At 41.1% G+C, this 18520-nt stretch overlaps 1 protein-coding gene across 6 annotated transcripts in view; it reads right to left on the reverse strand.

The window, feature by feature from the left end:
• The window catches only part of LOC306650790 (uncharacterized protein), a 388837-nt gene that overhangs the window by 288083 nt on the left and 82234 nt on the right, over positions 1 to 18520 (reverse strand). For 2 of the 6 annotated variants that reach the window (XR_013761014.1, XR_013761015.1), the window contains exon 3: positions 623 to 11154. The exons of 3 other annotated variants lie outside the window; for them this stretch is intronic. The gene's annotated coding sequence lies outside the window, so the exon portion shown is untranslated. Of the gene's footprint in view, positions 1 to 622; positions 11155 to 18520 lie in introns of those variants that run through there. One more of the 6 variants, XR_013761016.1, reaches the window with a different exon arrangement.

Consider the following 18520-nt stretch of genomic DNA (forward strand, 5'->3'; position numbering starts at 1 on the left):
TGCCAAGAATACTCAATGTGGGGGTTCGGGATATGGCTCAGTTGGTAGAGTGCTTGCCTTGCAAGCACAAGGCCCTGGGTTCAATCCCCAGCACTGCAAAAAAAAAAAAAATAGTCAATGTGGAAAAAATGGCTTCTTTAAGAAATAGCATGGGGAAAACTAGAATATCCATATTCCAAAAGATGAAATTGGGACACTTATCTTACACCGAACATAGCAATCAACTCAAAATGAATTAAAGATTTAAATGTAAGACCTGAATTTGTAAAACATCTAGGAGAAAACAGGGAAAATGCTTTATGATGTTAGTGTTTAACAATGTTTCATTGGATTATGACACATAATTCACAAGCAATAAAAAGCAAAAATAGATAAGCAAGATGACATCAAACTAAAAAACTTCTTCACAGAGAACAGTCAATAGTCAGCCTTCAGAATGAAGAAAAGATTTGCCAAATACATATCTGCTAAGAAGTTAATATATTGAATATATAAGGAACTGACACAAGAGAAAAAACCCAAATAATGGAAATTAAAAATAGGCAAAAGAATTCAACCAGCATTTCTGCAAAGAAGACATGCAAAATGCCAACACTTACATGAAAAATGTGCTCGGTATACTTGGGAAATTGCAAATCAAAACCCCAATGAGATATCACTTTACATCTGTTAGGATGGCTATTATTTCAAAAAAGGTTAACAAGGGTTGGCAAAGATGTGGAGGAGTTGAAACCCTTCTACACTGTTGATGGGATTTACATGGTCCAACTGCTGTGGAAAACAGTATGGAGTTTCCTAAAAAAAAATATCTTAGAAATTTTTCTAAGTGGGATCTGTCAATCCCACTATGGGTATACATTCAAAGAATTGAAACCAGGATCCTGAAGAGATATTTCTACTTTCATGGTCATTGCAGAATTATTCACAATATCCAAGATTTGGCTACAACATAAATAATCTATTGGCAGATAAATAAAGAAAATATTGCAAAGCAATACTATTCAGTCTTAGAAAATTAGGAATTCCTGGTCCACCTCTCTTCACTATGTTGGGTGGCCTCCTGAAGGTGCTGTGCAGACTCCTATGTTGAGCTGAGCCAGTACCAGGACCAGCACTTCTGGGGTGAGAACAAAGAACAAGAACAATTACTAAATAAAAGCTGAATATTGATATTTTTTCCCTTTACATAATTGAAGAACAAATTTATGAATCCTTCAGTAAAGGGGGTGATATAAAGGAAATCATTATAGGTCAGGATAAAATTTAAAAAACAGTATATGGATTCTGTTTTATGTAATACTGTTCAAGAGCAGATGCAGAAAATGCAATGCAATATGTAAATGGATGGCTAAATCATTCACACAGACTAGGATACAGGATTTAAGGAAATCAGTCAGTATAGACATGAGCATTCTGGGGGCCAATACAAGATTAATATTAACAGGACGATGATGCTGAGAGAGGAGGCTGTGGAAAATTTGCATAAAGCCAGTGAGTGGTCAGAGCCCTGTCAGTTAAAAACTCTCTTTCTGTCTGTTGAATTTGTTGAAAAACATTACCCAAAGTCTGCAAACCAGACCATTTTCACCAAGTATTTTTCAATATCTCTTCTGAGCTGGAAGCCCCTTTATGTTTTCTTCCGAAAATTATCGAAGGACAGAGTCCATGAATGCCTTTAATTCTATTCTTAGAATTTTGCCCATATGTCAGTTTACCAAAATGATAACCAGGTCAAATATTGTGTTTCTTAGCAAGAGTTTGATGTATAGTGTTGAATAACTGTTAGCCACAAATACCACTGTTCTTTCAGGAAGACTGGAAAAAATGTAAAAATTTGTTTTGCCATGTTTGATTCTAAGTAGGTTAATGATCTACACTGGGGCACGGAACAATTTTTTTAAGTTTGTATATACTCATGTGTATATATATGCAAACACACACACACACACACACACACACACACACACACACACACATACACGGAGTTAGATCCAAATCATAAGTTTTTTTTTCCTTGAGGTTTCTGATTTTCTTTTTTAGTTTCATTCTGTTTTCTTCATTTTTTTAAACTTATCTTTTAGCGCTGATTTAATTCACGATATCCAGTATTTGTGGAAAGAAAATACAAACAAAAATTTTAAATAAATTAGCTTACTGTGTTGAATATAACAAATGTCATAATATTCAGTGTGAGAAATATGTGAAGAAATTGTTGTTTTCCTTCCTGCCTGCAAGAGTATAAATTTGTGACACAACATGTAAACTACATGTTAGTAATGCTTAAAAGCTTTTTGGCATTAACATTCTATGAGCATAAAATTCTACTGGTAGAAATATTTGCATTGTAGTATGATTTCCTAGAAGACTGTCACATGGGATTATTATAATTACAATTGCCTTGTACAACTATTACATTCTGGGTATAATGAAATGTCAAGTGTTTATTTCTAGTAGCCAGTTGGATGTATGAGTCTGATTCTTCTGAGTCCTCTAGGTATGCTTCTGCCATGTCCTGGACCATATGAATGTAATGGAAATATTTTCTGATGTTTGTTTGGTGATTGAGAAGATTTTGAAATTGGTCAAGTTTATGAATGGTTACTTGTGCTTTTCTTCATGTTTTGTTACAAACATTGCCCTATTCCTTCTTTATGATTGAGGAACTAATCTCTCTGTGGTACCATTTAGAGATCTTGGGTTCATTGTTTCCACTCAGCAAAGAATTGAAGAACAGGACACAAAGAATAGCAAGCTGAAAGATTTATTGCAAGAGCAAAAGAAACAGAGTAACAGACTTCTTGGAAGTGAAAGGGTCCAGGAGCTGGGAGTTGATAAGGAAGTATTGACTTGTTTCTTTGGGTATATCCTCCCTTTTTTTAATCTTCTCCCCTTTCCATTCTCCCCTTATTGGTACCCTTGGTGTCCACAAGTCTATCTTAAGTCTTTTATTGAATCCCCTGGTTGTGTACACAAGCACAGAAGTGTCTGCCTGATTGGGTCCCCCACTCATGTGCACGAGTACCTTCGTCAGTCTCTCTTACTGGAGGACCCTCTTTGTGCTCATACTGTCTGGACCTGCCCCTGATTTCCTCATTTGCCATCTTGCCCTGACTGCCTATGCATTTCTAAATTTCCCTCAATTTGCCCCTCAGAGGACACCCCGACTACTGTTGGGAACTGGGATGATGACCGCTCTGGCTACTTCAAGCTGAAAAGGGGCGTAGTGAAGCTTGAGTCTGAGTGTCCTCCAGAGGAGAGGTTAAGGCGAAGAGGTGTTGTCAGGATGGTCCAGAGGCCCTCAGTAAAAACTGGCAGGTACATTTATGCGAGTTTTCATCTGTACAACCATCTGCATCTTAATGGCTTTCAGCCTGGAATGGATAAGCCAAGTTAATGTATTGAGAATGCAAGGTGCAAAGATTAGACCTTTAATGAAAATTAACAGGGGGTCCAACTAAGGGAGAAACCAAGTTAATGAAAGGATAGCTTCCCTGACATGGCTCAAATGGTACTTGGGTCAATTTCCTGGTTATATCTGTGAAGTCATGTTGTCTGTTTTTAAAATTTATATTGATTTTTACTGTTTCCAAATTATTGATGTTTGTATAACAGGTTTTGTTGATTAGCATACACCTCCTTCACTGGCCAATAAGTAGTCCAAAGCCAGATGAATGTCCAAGATCACAGTAGCAAGAGTCTAAGGATTCATGTAATCCTTGAAGAGCACAGCCTGTGCTTTCTGCAAGTATTTCCAAGGTATAAGTGGGATTTTTGAGAGTGACTTCATGGTAATTAAATCCAGCCCATGGCACCATAAGGTACATAGCTGCTCATTAATCCTAGAGCTCTCCTGGGTCTTGACTGAGTGACATTATGCATGTTAATTTCTATCCTCTGCTGTTCAAGCATACCAAGGGCACAATGGCTTATAAATTGAACATTATCAGTACATGGATAGGTGATAGCTTGGTTTGTAAGCTGCGAAACAGTATTGCCCTCAAAAGATAACAGGTAGGTGTTGGGGTCACATATAAATGTATGCCCTGAAGGGGCACATGCCTTGCGGATAGCTGAATGAGGTAACCATGAAAGGAGTTTGAGGACCCACAGGGAAGAATCTATACATGAGCTAGACAGAGCTCTCGGAGTCATGGGCTAGGCCGAAGAGGTCATGTATGGTCTTAGGGAGTACAGCACATGCCAATTGACAGGTCTGTCCTTGCCATACACAACAGACATCTATGCAGGGGCACCAGATTCTGTTTGGGTAGGTGTAGGCACTGGGGCACCAATGGGTCAAATTAGGAGAGTAGTTATTATTATAAAGGGGAGGGATTAGGGAAATAGCATGTGTGGGAAATTGGCTTTGAGTGCTGCATTGAGTGGAACCTCGTTCCCAGCAGGAACAACATGACCTGTTGGATCGATAGCATGGAGCATAAAATACTTCCGTCTTGTTAGGGTGGTAAAAGCGGGGTATAAGGTCAGCATACAGGAAAGAGTATGGTGTCTGGAAAGAAATTTATAAAGGTCTTGGCTTGGTTTGTTCTGAGGTAAGGGTAAGGGTTAAATTCTCATCACACACAGGGACAAACATGAGAACTCTAATAGATGTGTGAAGTGGGTGGCAAATCCAACAATTGCAAAGTCTATTTCCAATACTGATAGTCTGGAAAAAATTAACTAATGAATTACCTCCCCAAGTACTCAGTGTATAACCTGTGCCTTGGCTGGTAAGGGAGATGATGATTGTTATAACAACCAAGGGTTATAAGAATAATATGAACTTAGCCTTGATTAAGAGAGCATGGGCAATAGCTCCAATATGCAAAGCAAGATTATTATACCAAAATAAGTTAAAGCTAAAGATAGCCTACATGTAGGGTTCTAATCTTCTGGAGCCATTACTGCTAGTCCCATAGCAAGTAGCATGTAGAGGTATTATAACAAAGAGACAAATAACAATTATATCACTTAGCTCATTTAAACAGGAAATTGAGATCTTCTATTGTCTCACAGGTATAGTGGTCTGTAGAAGTCTCCAATGTGGTGGACTCAAGATGGGGTCTCCAGGCTTTAAGACAGTTATGATGTATCTAGGAGTCTTGTCCTGCCATATAAACTGCTAAAGGGGTGGACATGATTACAAGGTAAGGGCCCTCCCAGTTTGGAGTATGTAACCCCTTGTTTGAATCTGTAGTTTTTACTGGAACAAGATCTCTTGGACAGAAGAGGGGGACCTTTGATGACCTCCCTCAGGAAGTTCTTGTGGAATTTTTGTAAGGATCTGTTGAAACTTGCCCAACTGAGTTGCACGAGATACTAATTATGAGGTCTCAGAATTCAAAAGTACACAATTAGATAAAAATGGCCCTGCATATAGGGACTCAAATGAAGTTAGACCCCATTGGCTAAGGGTATTTTTTAGCCCTATTAGAGCCATTGGCAAAAGTTTAATCCATGGGACCTGGGTTTCCCAGAGTAGTTTGGTTCAGTGTCTCTTGAGACATTTATTGGTCTTTTTTTACTTTGTCCAAGGACTAAGTTCTCCATAAACAATGAAAGTGAAATTTTATTCCTAATTCTTGAGAGAGTTTTTGCTTATTTTTGTCTTAAAGGTGGGTCCATTATCACTCAGAAGCCTCTGAGGGAGACAGAATCAAGGAATAACTTTTTGAAGTAAGATCTTTACAACTTCTATAACTTTTTCAGATTTACAAGGAAAGTCTCTTACCCATCCAATGAATGGATCTGCCAGAACCAGTAAATATTTTAATTTGGACCCTCAGGCATATGGGTAAAGTCTAATTGTCAATCCGCTCCTATTTAATAACCCATCCTCTGGTGTCCAGGAGGGCAGAGACATTTATTGCAACGATTAACTCACTGACAGATTTCATAACTTTGGATGATCTGTTGGACTCTGTTTTTTAAGCCCTTTCCTGAAAACTTTTTTTTTTGGTATCAAAATAAGAGTATTATCTCTTTCCAAATGTTAGAGGTGATGGAAAGCCTTTAAAATCTTTAATTGGGATGTTTGGGAAAATAACAAGATTCCCTCAGGGGAAACCCACCATACTCTATGATCTAACTGGTATCCTTGAGTTATAGCCTGTTGAACCTCCTCTGTCAAATATTGAGGGTGTTCAGGGGGCAGAAAGTTTTCCCATAGGAACAGAGCAGTTGTGGAATTCTGTAAAGTGGCTGCCTTGGCTGTTATATCCACAGCCTGTTTCCTTTAACTATTGTGTCTTCCCCTTTTTGATGTCCAGGGACATGGATAACTGCCACCCGAGAGGGCAGAAAACTTGCCTCTAAGAAACAAAGAATCTCCTTGATGTGTTTAACACAAGTGCCAGTAGTAGTGAATAATTGTTGTTTTTCCAGATAGCTACATGGGTATGAAGTATAAGAAAAACATATTTGGAATCAGTATGTATGTTGACCCTTTTATCTTTAGAACATTCCATTGCTTAGGTGAGAGCAACTAGTTCCACCAGTTCAGCTCTGGTATTGGTGGTAAGTGACCCTATTTTAAGTACCCCAAAATCTGTTACTACCACAGATCTGGATCTCCAGATTCCATCAGTCACCAATGAACTCAGTGTATATAGTATAAGGTCAGGGTTATCTATAGGATGATCAGATATATCCGGTCTGACAGCATAATTTTTCATTAAAACTTTCTCACAAAAATGGAAAGACTTTTTTTCTATCTCAGGTAAGAAAGAGGTTGGATTAAGGATATGATAAGTTTTTAGGTAATTTTGGATTTTTCTAACAAAGGGGCCTGATATTTAAGTATATGGCTGTCTGTTAACCTAAGACTACCTTTAGAATTTAGAATTCCTCCTATGTCATGGGAGGTAAATACAGTCTGGGGCCTTCCCAGAATAAGTTTATGTACTTTAGGGACTATGAGTCTCACTGCAGCCACAGCTCTAAGACATCCAGGCCACCTCTTGGCCACTTTGTCCAATTCTTTACTTAGATAACCCACTGGCTGGGGGGGGGGCAATAACTGAGTAATCACTCCCAGTGCCACTCCATTTTTTTCTGTAACATATAATTGAAAGGTTGATTGAGTGGGTAAACTCAAAGTGGTTTCCTGGGTAAGAGGTGTTTTTAATGTATTGAAGGTCTTTTTTTGCCTCTGGAGTCCAGTTAATGACGGCCTGTGAATGTTCCTGTGCCTCTTTGAGGCACTAGTAAAGGGGTCTTGCTTTCTCCACATATTCTGGGATCCAAATTCTATAATAGCTGTTTTAAGGAAGGCCATGAGTTGTTTCACTGTCTGAGAAAGTGGATATTACAGTATGGTTTGAATTATTTTGGGACCAACCTTTTAAGTTTCACATTCCAGTTTAATGCCCAGGCAATTAACCCAGGGCAGGCACAATTGTGCTTTTTCTAAGGATACTTTATATCCTCTATTGGTCAGGAAACTGAGAATTGAGCTTGTCCCTTCAGAAATCACTTTCTAAAAGTCCACATAAGAGAAGATCATCTACATATTAGAATAACACTCTTTCAAGGTATGACAAATCCATGAGTTCCGGTGCCAATGCTTATCCAAAGATGGGGGCTATCTCAGAATCCTTGGGGAAGGACTATTCAAATAATCTGTCCAACCTTACAGGTAGGATCCCCAAAGGTGAACAGAGGCTGACTCTTTGAATGTAGAGAAATGAAGAAAAAGGCATCTTTTAAGTCTAGGACAGTATAATATGTAGTTCCCTGGGGAATCTGGTTAAGGAGAGTATATGGATTTGGAACCACTGGGTACAGAAAGATCTATACCCAGTCTCATTGACTAAATGAAGATTCTGAACTATTCTCTATTTATTGGGACCCTCTGTGAGACTCCAATATAGGAGCATTATAAGAACTAGAGCACTCTACCAAAAGTCCCTGTCATTGAGCTGGGGCTCAGTGGTGGAGTACATAGGCATGAGGCACTGGGTCCTATCCTCAGCACCACATAAAAATAAATAAAATAAAGGTATTGTGTCTATCTACAACTAAAAATATTTTTTAAAAAGTCTCTGTCATTTTAAATTCAATATAATAGGTATAAGTCCCTCCCTAATCTCAGAATGTAAGGGGTGCTGTCTTTGACAAGGAAAGTAGGAAGGATTCTTAAAATGAATTTCAACAAGGGTTGCAGTTGGTGCTCTTTCTACTGTGTTGTTATCCAGCCAAACTGTGGGGTCCACCTCTGTCTCTATTAAAAAGGTAAATAGCTATATTCCCCAGGTGGCAACAACAACTTGATCCTTAATTGAGATAATAGGCCTCTTTCTAATATAGGGGTTGGGGTCTCTGGCATGATGAGAAAGGAGTGACAGAAGTGGAAACTACCCCACTAACAAGCAAGAGAACCAGTAAAATATCTCTTACAGGGCAGGCCCTACATGCCCTGAATGGTTACTTTGTCTTGGACTGAGGTCCAGGAGAGAAGGACAGCACTAAGAATCAGGTTTCCATATCAAGAAGGAAGTTTATCTGGTGCCTGTCCATGAGCAAGTTTACCTGGGGCTCCTCAAGTTGGACTTCAGTAACCGGAGTCACAAAGGAAGCCCCTGGGACCTGTAATTGGGAACTGGTAGGTGATGGCCTTGATTCCCTCAGGTTCCAAGGACATCTAACCTTCCAAGGGTTCCCCTGACACAGAGGACAAGGTTCAGGAGGCAGTCCAATTGGACATAGGTGGTCGACTCCTCTGGGACAATTCTTTTTAAAATGGCCTTATTTCCTGCACGAGAAGCAGGAGGTGGAGGAGTACCACTGAGGACCTGCTTGCATGGCTGCCATCAATTCTCCATGTTATTTGTTCTTCTTTTTCTCCTTTTCTAGGTCCTGATTATAGAAGACTGCTGTAGCAGCCTGGACGAACTAGTCCAATGCCATTCCCTGTTCCACAGTCAATTTCTGGAGCTTTCTCTGTATGTCTGGAGTGGATTGGGTCAAGAATTTATCTTTAAAAATGATTTCCTTTGTCTGAGACCCTGGCTCAATAATAGTATTTTTGGTAATGGCCTCCCAGAGCCTCTGTATTTTAGGGTATGAGTGGCTCCTTTTTACACTGAATCACAATGGCCAGATGGGCATAATTGAGGGGTTTGACCTGGGCCCTTCTTAGTCCTTTCATTACACAATACAAGAAATGATGTCTGTCCCATTCATCCCTATCCTGTCAGGGATGGTCTGATCACTGGTGGGGATATCCAAACTTCTTGTCACTGTCACCTTTCCTCCCTGAGACATATAGTAATCATTTCCAGTTTCAGTATCCATTTATAGAACTCTTTGTCTTTCCAGGGTAGTCAGGCTTTGACGCAAAAGTAGCACGACATTTTTCCATGTTAAGTCATAAAGCTTTGATAGCTGTTAGAAGGTCTGACTATATTGTTTCAGGTTTTTAATGTAGCCAACAAGGTCTTTTTTTAACATCCTTTAGTTCAGTGAGTGAGAAAGGGATGTGTACCACCTCAGGTAGAAATTTTCCTCCTGGCATTTGCCTAAGGGGAAACACCTGGGTAAGGAACCTCTTGGGTGTTCCCTGACCGTGGGAAAAGTTTGCCCCTGAATAAGAAGGGTCTGGTTTTAAGCATAATTCTTCTGTCTTTGACCTCCTTAGACTAGGATAAAGTGAGAAAGTGGGCTTGGGAACTGGAACCTCCTCTGTAAGTGGAGCAGGTGGGATTTCCTTTTCATCTGATGGAGGCTTATTATCCTCCAGCAAGGGATTTTCCCCTTTCAGAGGTCTTTGTTTCCAGTTTAGAGCAGTGTAATGCTGCCAAATTCTGAGTGTTGAATTTATAATCCTTTGCTAGTTCAGGGTGATCCTTTAGATAAAAGAACAATTGTACATAAGGAACTTCACTCCATTTACCCTCCCACTTATACAATAGGTCTAACTGTTGAATGGTACTAGAGTTTAAAGTCCCCTCTGGTGGCCATTGTTCTCCGTCTCCCAATGGCATTAAGGCCAGGCCTCAGTGCAAAAGAAAATCAAGGATTTTTATTTTAATTGGGGTTCAGCTTATCCCAGTTTTTGAGCGGACAGGAGAGAGGTGAGCCTTGTGGGATTTTGAGAAAATTGGACCCCACCTGGAAACAGAAAGAAAGACGAGGTCTTGATGGGGGTTGCCCAATTCCCATCTCACTCTTTTATAAATCCAGAGTGGTGGCTTCAGCCTGGAGTCCAGTAGACCATCTTGGCCCAAGTCTATCTGAGGGGGACCATGTCCTAGTAGGGACTAGCCAAGCTTACTCATGGCCAGTGGTCCAGGTCCCCGATATTTCTTTTTGTAACCAAGGTATCTTTGATGTCTCCATTCCTTGAATACGTGTATCTCCCAAAGTACTGCTAATACAAAAGGATTGATGGCTGCCAGGAGGGAAAGGATTTGTAGGGAGGGTACCCTTCTAGTGAATTCTTTTGTCACCTTTTTATCTAAGGAGTCACTTGCCAGCCTAGTGTAAAGAAATTCCACCCAGGAATATGGCATTGAAACCCACCTAGTCCTTGCTTCCCAAAGTGCTGTGCAAACAAAATGAAGGAGATGGCCTGCCACTATCATAGTTGCCTCTTCCTTTCCCCCTCCCCAATCTCTTTTTATTTCCCTCATGCTTTTGTGAGATAGGGGGAGATGATCACTTAAATGTCTCAGAAAGTAAGGAAGTTCTTCCAGATTGGGACTGGTTTTCTCTTCTTGCCATGGATAGTCCCCCTGGCAGAAGGGACAAGGAACTTGTGGAGGACATAAACGACCTATTAGGAGCCTTGCATCTGAAGACAGAGTTCTCTCCCACAAAGAGGAGAAGAAACTGTGCCAATGTTGTCTAGGACAGTGGGGTCTATTGCTCATTCTGTAGCTGCTCAGAAAGCAAAATGAGACAGCCTGGGAATTCAGCCGTGCTAATTTAATTGTGGCTTGGGGCTTCCCCGGCCTTAGAGAACCAAGGAAGTGCCGGAGAATCAACTGTCACTTTCCTGGTCTCATCAGCCGTTTAACATGTCTGCTACTGACCTTTGAGTCGGTGGTCCCGATCCTGGATGAGCCCCCACGTTTGTTACCGTCTAGGGGTCTTGGGTTCGTTGTCTCCGCTCAGCAAAGAATTGAAGAACAGGACACAAAGAATAGCAAGCTAAAAGATTCATTGCAAGAGCAAAAGAAACAAAGTAACAGACTTCTCTGAAGAGAAGGGGCCCAGGAGCCAGTAGTCTCATGGGAAAGTACTAACTTGTTCTTTTTATGGGCTTTGGGTTTCCTCCCTTTTTATCTCCACCCCTCTCCATACTCCCCTCATTATTGCTCATTGGTACCCTGCGTGTCCACACGTTTATGTTAGTCTTTTTATTGAATCCTCCACTTATGTGCATGAGCATGGAAGTGTCTGCCCGATCAGGTCCCCTACTCATGTCCATGAGCACTTTCATCATCTGGGGAGTTTCTCTTATTGGTGGACCCTCGTGCTCATACCGTCTGGGCCTGCCCATGACTTCCTCATTCGTTATCTTGCCCTGATTGCCTATGCAGTTCTAAATCTTCCTCATCTGTGGCCTGGCAAAGAGCCTTTGGAGTATTCTTAGTCCTCCTTCATCACACATTCAACCTCACCCAGAGTATCTGAATAACCTGGGTGGTATACAAAGGACTTAAAACATATCTTGTGCTAAGAAATGATATTGCAAAATTTTGTTGACAATTCACTAACTCTACTTCATTTTTAATTCACTGATATTTGGTATAAATTAACAAAAAAGATACCGCTAGGAATGGAAATATTACAAAATGTAAGTTCATCAGTCTGAGTTATTGCTTTTGAAGGTCAGTTTAAACAATGACACACAAATGTTGTCATTTATAGAAAACTGGTATCAGTATTTGGGTGATACCAAAATCACCATATATTTTTCTTCATACACACAAAGTTTCTTCTTTTTTCTTTTTATAGTTTACAAGGAGATCACACAAACCAACTCTGGTGTATCCATACAATGCAGTACTTCTTATCAATAAAAGGGAAAATATACCCATATATATGACTATGAATCTCAAAATCTGTTTGCTCAATTAAACAAGAAAAACACAGAGGACTATACGACACCATTTACATGAAATCCTAGAAATAGTAAAACTAATCTATAAAAAAAGGAAACCAGTAATTGCCTATGAAGGAAGAGAGTGGTCACTGACTGGGAAGAGACCCGAGGAAAGGTTTGGGGAAATTATGAAGTTCTCTAAACAGATAGATATATGTGTATTTGTCAAAAAAAGTAACTGGTATAGTTCTGATTTGTGAGTTTCTGTATGTAAATTTTAACTCAAAAGACAAAAAGGAACCATAAAAATATTAAACTCTAAACATTCATGGTATATTTTCTAGGGTTGGAAAGTACTGTTGCCTACAGCTAACCTTAAAGTGCATCCAAAAATGACATGAATTTTTAGATGCATAATGGACAAATATATGTAAATATATATGTATATATATATGTATATATGTATAAATATATATGTATATATATGTATATGTATATGTATATATATATATAAATGTGTGTATCACACACATTTATGTGTCATATGTATAGGTTTGTGTGTGTGTGTGAGAGAGAGAGAGATAAAGCAAGGATAAAAAGGCTAATGGAGTAGTATCAAATTGATGGTTATATAGATTTCCACTATACAACTTCAGTGAATCATTTTGGGTGTGTGATACATTTCATACTAAAATCTTAGGAAAACTTGCATCATAGTAGTCACAAGTTAGTACCCCTACTTTATTCATGCTCAATATAACTTGAACATCTCCACACATCACTTTATATGCAAATGCTATCTTTTCAGTAGAACCACAGAGTTGCATTTAGAGGTGCTAGATCCTTTGTTTCTTTTTTTCTTTTTTCTTTTTAGGTGGTATTGGGAATTGAACCAAGGGCCATGAACATGCTATGCAAGCATTGAATCACTGAGCTATATCCCCAAGCCCAAAACCTTTCTGCCTCAAAGCATGTTTAAAAAATTTAGGAAGTCATCACTATGCCAAACATTATGATAATGAAAATGTTGTTCCCATGAAAGAATATTGACATAGAAACAATTCTATGAGATAAGAACTTTTAAGAACTTCAGGGTCAGAAGAAACAGGAAATTGTAGATAATGCCAGACATTTTCTACAACAACTGTACAATGATCCATATCACTTTTTAGTTTTATGAAGGATTTAAGAGAGTTAGTTTTCAAATAATGCAAAGGAATAAAATCAATAAATTCTTTTGTTTGGGTATCTCTTAGATGGAATTCCTGGTTTACTAAATATTTCAATCTTTTATAAAACATAGATTGTTATAAATAAACATTGGCAAAAGAAATATTGGAAAATGCAAGTTAACATGAGGAGATGATAAACAGTATATCCTATTGTAATCAATAAGTTTTAAGGTATAATTCTTCACTTTTCACTATGCTTGGAAAAAGGAATGAATATTAAAGGAAAACACATAATGTCTGCCTTAGACACAAAACTGGGGGAACAGAAAACATAGTACATGGTGAGGCATATGTCATGTCAGACAGGGAAATTACATCAAAATATGTTCACACACAGAAACTATACCAAACAATAAAGAAAATACTCCTGAAGATAATGCAAAGAATATTTGAGAAGATACTGCACCTAAATGGATCTGACAGCAGGGAGAATGTATGTGATAATTTAGTTATTTATTAAAACAAATACAAAGTAGAGTGGACATATGTAGAAACGAAAATCATAATCAAATGGAAGATCTACTTCACGGCACAGGGAAAATACACCACCAACAAAATAAAATGTTGCCCTTGCAACAGGAATGCACTGGGCTCTGGAGCCAACGACTTGAGCACAGTTGTCTGAAAAAAGGCTGAGGCAGATTGCACGCAGCGTGGGTCAATCCCAAGAGGAGTAGTGAATGGACTTTGAATTGCAACACAGTTCATAAAACAGGGTCCTAGACCTGTGCTGCCCTGGCGTGTGGAGTCCTCATAGCACTGTGCTAATCAAGAAGGGGCCCAGAATGCTCTCTGGTCAGGGAGTCACAGGTCAGGGATAGAGGCTAGAAGGTGGCGCTGGACTTTCAACTTCAGAGCATTCTGCATGTCAGGAAATGGAGGCAGCCTGTGTCCTAGGAGGAGAAACATGAACTACCTTACTGATTAAAGAGTAAAAGTCGAGAGGGGTATGTCTGGGCGCTGTTAAGCACTTGCAGGTCACTGGTTGAAGCTAGAATGGATTCAAGGCTCCAGATGTCAAAGCAGAAGTTGGAGGTGAATGGGAATCATCACTGCGTCGCAAAGCAGTTTGGGATCGGAAATTCAAAGTCAGAAATTGAGTGTCAAAATGCCCTTGGTTAAGGGGATTGTGCTTAGCCCTGATGGCGTCATGCTCCTGCAAATCCATCTCTTTTTGATAAGCACACATGTACATTGGAAGCCACTGTCAGAAGATCATGGGGAAGGGGTTGCAGTCTTTATTGGAGAGAAACAGAGAACCAACATCCTGAGGTGATCTTCTTTTAAGAGAATGGTGGCTATTCCCAAAGCTCTTGATCGAATTCCTCAGAGACCCAAGAAGAAATTCAAAATTCCCTAAAGAATTAGTGAAAAGCAAACACATTCTGTAATCCAAGCTTGACAGTTGTTTAGTGGGGGATGTAAGCAGTAGGGCTCTGGAGTTCATTCTATTTTGATATAGATCTCCAAAGTGAATTAGCTGAAATGCAAAGCCACAAGGGAATATCTTTATGGAGATGTGGGGTTTCCAGAGCCATCCGTTCAGCCTTCGGGACCCACAGATTATTGCTGAGGGTGGAGCAGGGATAAGGGTGGAATGTTTTTGGTCCCTCCTCGGTACGCTGTTGCTTCTACTTTACTCTCAGAGCTCAGCATGATGATCCGTATTACACCTGGTCAGACCGCTGGGAGGACAAGGCCACAGGTGGGTTCAGCCACCCATTGATCCCCAGTGTTGTGTGCAACACCTGTCACATCCAAATGCTTCATGAATTGTGTGCCGAACACACAAAGCAATGAATGAATGAGAAGGACTCTTGAGGTGTTAGATGGAACAGACCTGCCCTGGTGTTGAAAGCAGGAAAGAGTTTCTCAGGATTAAAGGACAAGATGGGCCACTGGTTCAGGTTCACAAGGTGCTTCAGGATCATGGGGGATCTGGACTCCCTGGGACTCAAGATTGGACAGCACTTTCCTGAACTATGATGGAGAGGGGCTCATCTGGGATTTTGCTAAGACTCCCCTGCCCATCCTAGAAATTCCAAGGCGCTTGATGAGGCAGTGAGAATGCAAGACTGGGCTAGGACGCTGGAAATAGCAGTGGGCTTAGTGATGATTGATTGTGACTCCACTGGGCCCTGACCAGGGGCAGGGAAGCATCCCTGCCCGTTTCTTGCAAATCAAAGCATTTTTCTGTCAGTCTTTGAGGATGAACACGACCAGATGCCTGAGATGTTTTACGCATTCTGAATAATGCTTACATTGCAACCTGACTTGATCCAAAGGTCATTATGGCTCAGAGAGTTAAAGTCCATGAGTCCTTTCCACTGAGATTTCGATGCAAATTGCTAATTTCTAATGCCTTGAAACTATGCTTTCTCACCCTCACTGATATCAATTTTCAAATTGGGACAACCGATTTTGTTGTTTGCTTCTTTTTAATACAATACAAAAGAAATGAAGAGAGTAAAGACAGTGCAAAAGCTTTGCTCAAGAACTGATTAGTTAGGAAAAATGTAAAACTACAAATTCAATGTGTGCACTAACAATCTTAGAAGATAAATGGCTTGGAAGGAATTGAAGGGATTTATCCCAAAAGATCTTCCCTCCTGCCCACAGACCCATACTGATCCCTTCAGGGTTTCAACCATCGCAAACCGGACTTTCTCTGCTGTTCCCCTCTGCTACACACTGAGTACCTCCAGAGAAAAGGGACGGGAGTGCACAGTGATGGAGTGGCCAGCTGCAATTCCAGCCTGTTACATGCAACCTCCACACTGCTGCAGGTGAGTCAAGCAATGACCTCACTGACCAGAGCTGGCTCTCGGATTCATCTTCAACACGGCTCTTTGCCCGGGTTCTGATGTTCTCTCTTGCGAGGGTAGGTTTCCTCAGTTATTTATGTGAAATCCCAGGCAGGTTCTGCCCTGGAGTCCACAATGCTGGCTTCTTCACCCTCAGCTGGCTACACAGGAACTGCAATTTTGACTGATCCATTGTAGCAGAGGTGCAGTTCCCAGGCCTCCAGGTCTGCCAGGGTGGTTCCCATCAACCAGAGTCTTACTGGCTCTGAGAATGTTAGACCGGCATGACACTTTGTACCTCATACAGCATGGTGCTACCTTCCCCCCACCTGACACTCTCATTTTGCACATCAGCGAACCAAGGCTTCAGCAACTGAGGTGATATGTCAGAGGTCAAAGGGCTAGGTAGTTGAAGACTCCAAACCAAGAACCCTATCCCTATCCAATTGCCATTTCCATGCTACAGCTTATGATTCTAACGGTGTGCATCTGTTAATCAATAGAAAAAGAGAAAAGGTTTGGGTTGCCTACAAATTTGAAAGTTTCAGTCCATGATCCATTGGCTCCTTAGATTTGGGCCTGTGTTGAGGCAGCACATCATGGCAGGAGTGTGTGTTGAGCAGAACCACTCACCTCATGGCACAGAAGCAAAAGAGAGGAGAAAGGCACTGGGCTCCCAGTTGTCTCTGAAGGAATGCACCAATGCCCTGAACGCTGGTCACCAGTACACACCATATCGGCTTTGACACCTCCCAGTAGCACCAAGGTAGGGAGCGAGCCCTAATCTCATGGACCTTTGGGGACACTAAAGACCCAAACCATAGCAAGAAGTGAAGATATCAGGGAGCTAACACAAGAGCCTGCCAATGAGGTAAGGAACAATGAGCCATGATCCTGCAAAGGGGCAGACACTGAGGCAGAGGGAGAGCCAAGTCGCAGAAAAGTACTGAAGTCCATTCCAGCAAACTATTGAAAGGAGGAGGATGTGATCAGCACTGGCAGTTTCTACTGATCAGTCAAGTCAGACAAGTATTGATGAGTATTGACCACAAACGATGAGTAGCTTTTGTCACACAGGGTATGTGCAGTCTCCATTTCTTCGGAGTAGTGGGCATAAAAGTTTAATGGGTGGATTGAAGAAAAAATAGAAATAAAAATTGGAGAAATCAAGGAGAGACAGTGGTCTTTGATAAACTGTGGCGTAGACCAAATACCGAATGATATGCTAGATGGAGGGAGACCAGAAAGTGAGGTAGGATTTTGATTATTTCTTTTCTTCCTTATGAAGATGGGACACTTTGCAGACTGTTTCACTTGAGAGCGGAATCACCCAGCAGAGAAGCATAATTTTGTGATGTGGAGAGAAACTGGGTGGGGGGGCTTGAGAGGATGTTCCCAGCTCACCTACAGAGACCAGAGGGTCACAGAGTGTCTACACACAGGTATAGGAAGGTGGGAAATCTTGTAAACATTTTGGGAAGTTTCCTTTCTTTCCATGTACTCAGTGTCACTTCCTCAGGCTGGGGTCTGAGTAGTAGATGGCGGAGTTTGGGGAGAGAGGATGCTGTAGTCAACTGTTTTGTCACAGTGACCAAAAGAGCCAACAGCCACCTCTTAGAGGAGGAGAAGTTATTTGGACTCATGATTTTGTGATTGAGCACACAGTGGGCAGCCTCCATAGAACTGGGCCTGCGGTGCTGCCGTACTTCATGGAGAAGGGCATTGTGAAAGGAAGCAGTTCAGAACATGGACACCAGGAAGAAAAGGGAGAGCTCTTTTGACCAGGGATGAAAGCTGTACTCCAAAGACATGCTCCCAGTGACCTCCCTGCTCCAGCCACACACTCCCTGCCTACCATTACCACCCACTTAATCCATAGGAGTGCATTCAGCCACTAGTTAGGTTAAAGCTGTCGTAGACTACTGCTTACATCTCTCGACATTGTTGCATTATCTCACACATGACCTTTTGAGGAACATGTCTTTTCTTAATCACAACAGAGGACAGCGTGACCTGCAGCATCCACGGCGGAGACAGTGGAATGAGCAAGGACACGAGGTTGCAGCAAAGACACCTGCCCTTTCTCTGACACCGCTCGGTGCAGGAGATACAGCCTTGGGGATGCACACTTGGAGCATACGTTGCCTTCTGAGTATTTGTTTGTTAAGAAGGTAGGCAGTGGAGGTGTCTGTGCCTGGTGTACCCTCCCAGCATCGAGGCATAAGTACACTTGCTATGGACCCAGCACAGGCCTTCCATCCCAAAGGAGACAAAACCTACTCTTAACTACCTGCCTGATGAAGGATGAAGTTGGGTCTTGGGGAGCACTAAGTGCTTCTTCTCCCCGGGTGAGGGTTTGTGCTCTCCTGCCAACAGCCAGTCCATCTGCAGCGTACACTTTAATAAGCTCAGCTTTGGTGTCCAGTGATTGC

The sequence above is a fragment of the Sciurus vulgaris genome, assembly GCF_902686455.1.
Source record: "Sciurus vulgaris genome assembly, chromosome: X".
Lineage (NCBI taxonomy): Eukaryota > Metazoa > Chordata > Mammalia > Rodentia > Sciuridae > Sciurus > Sciurus vulgaris.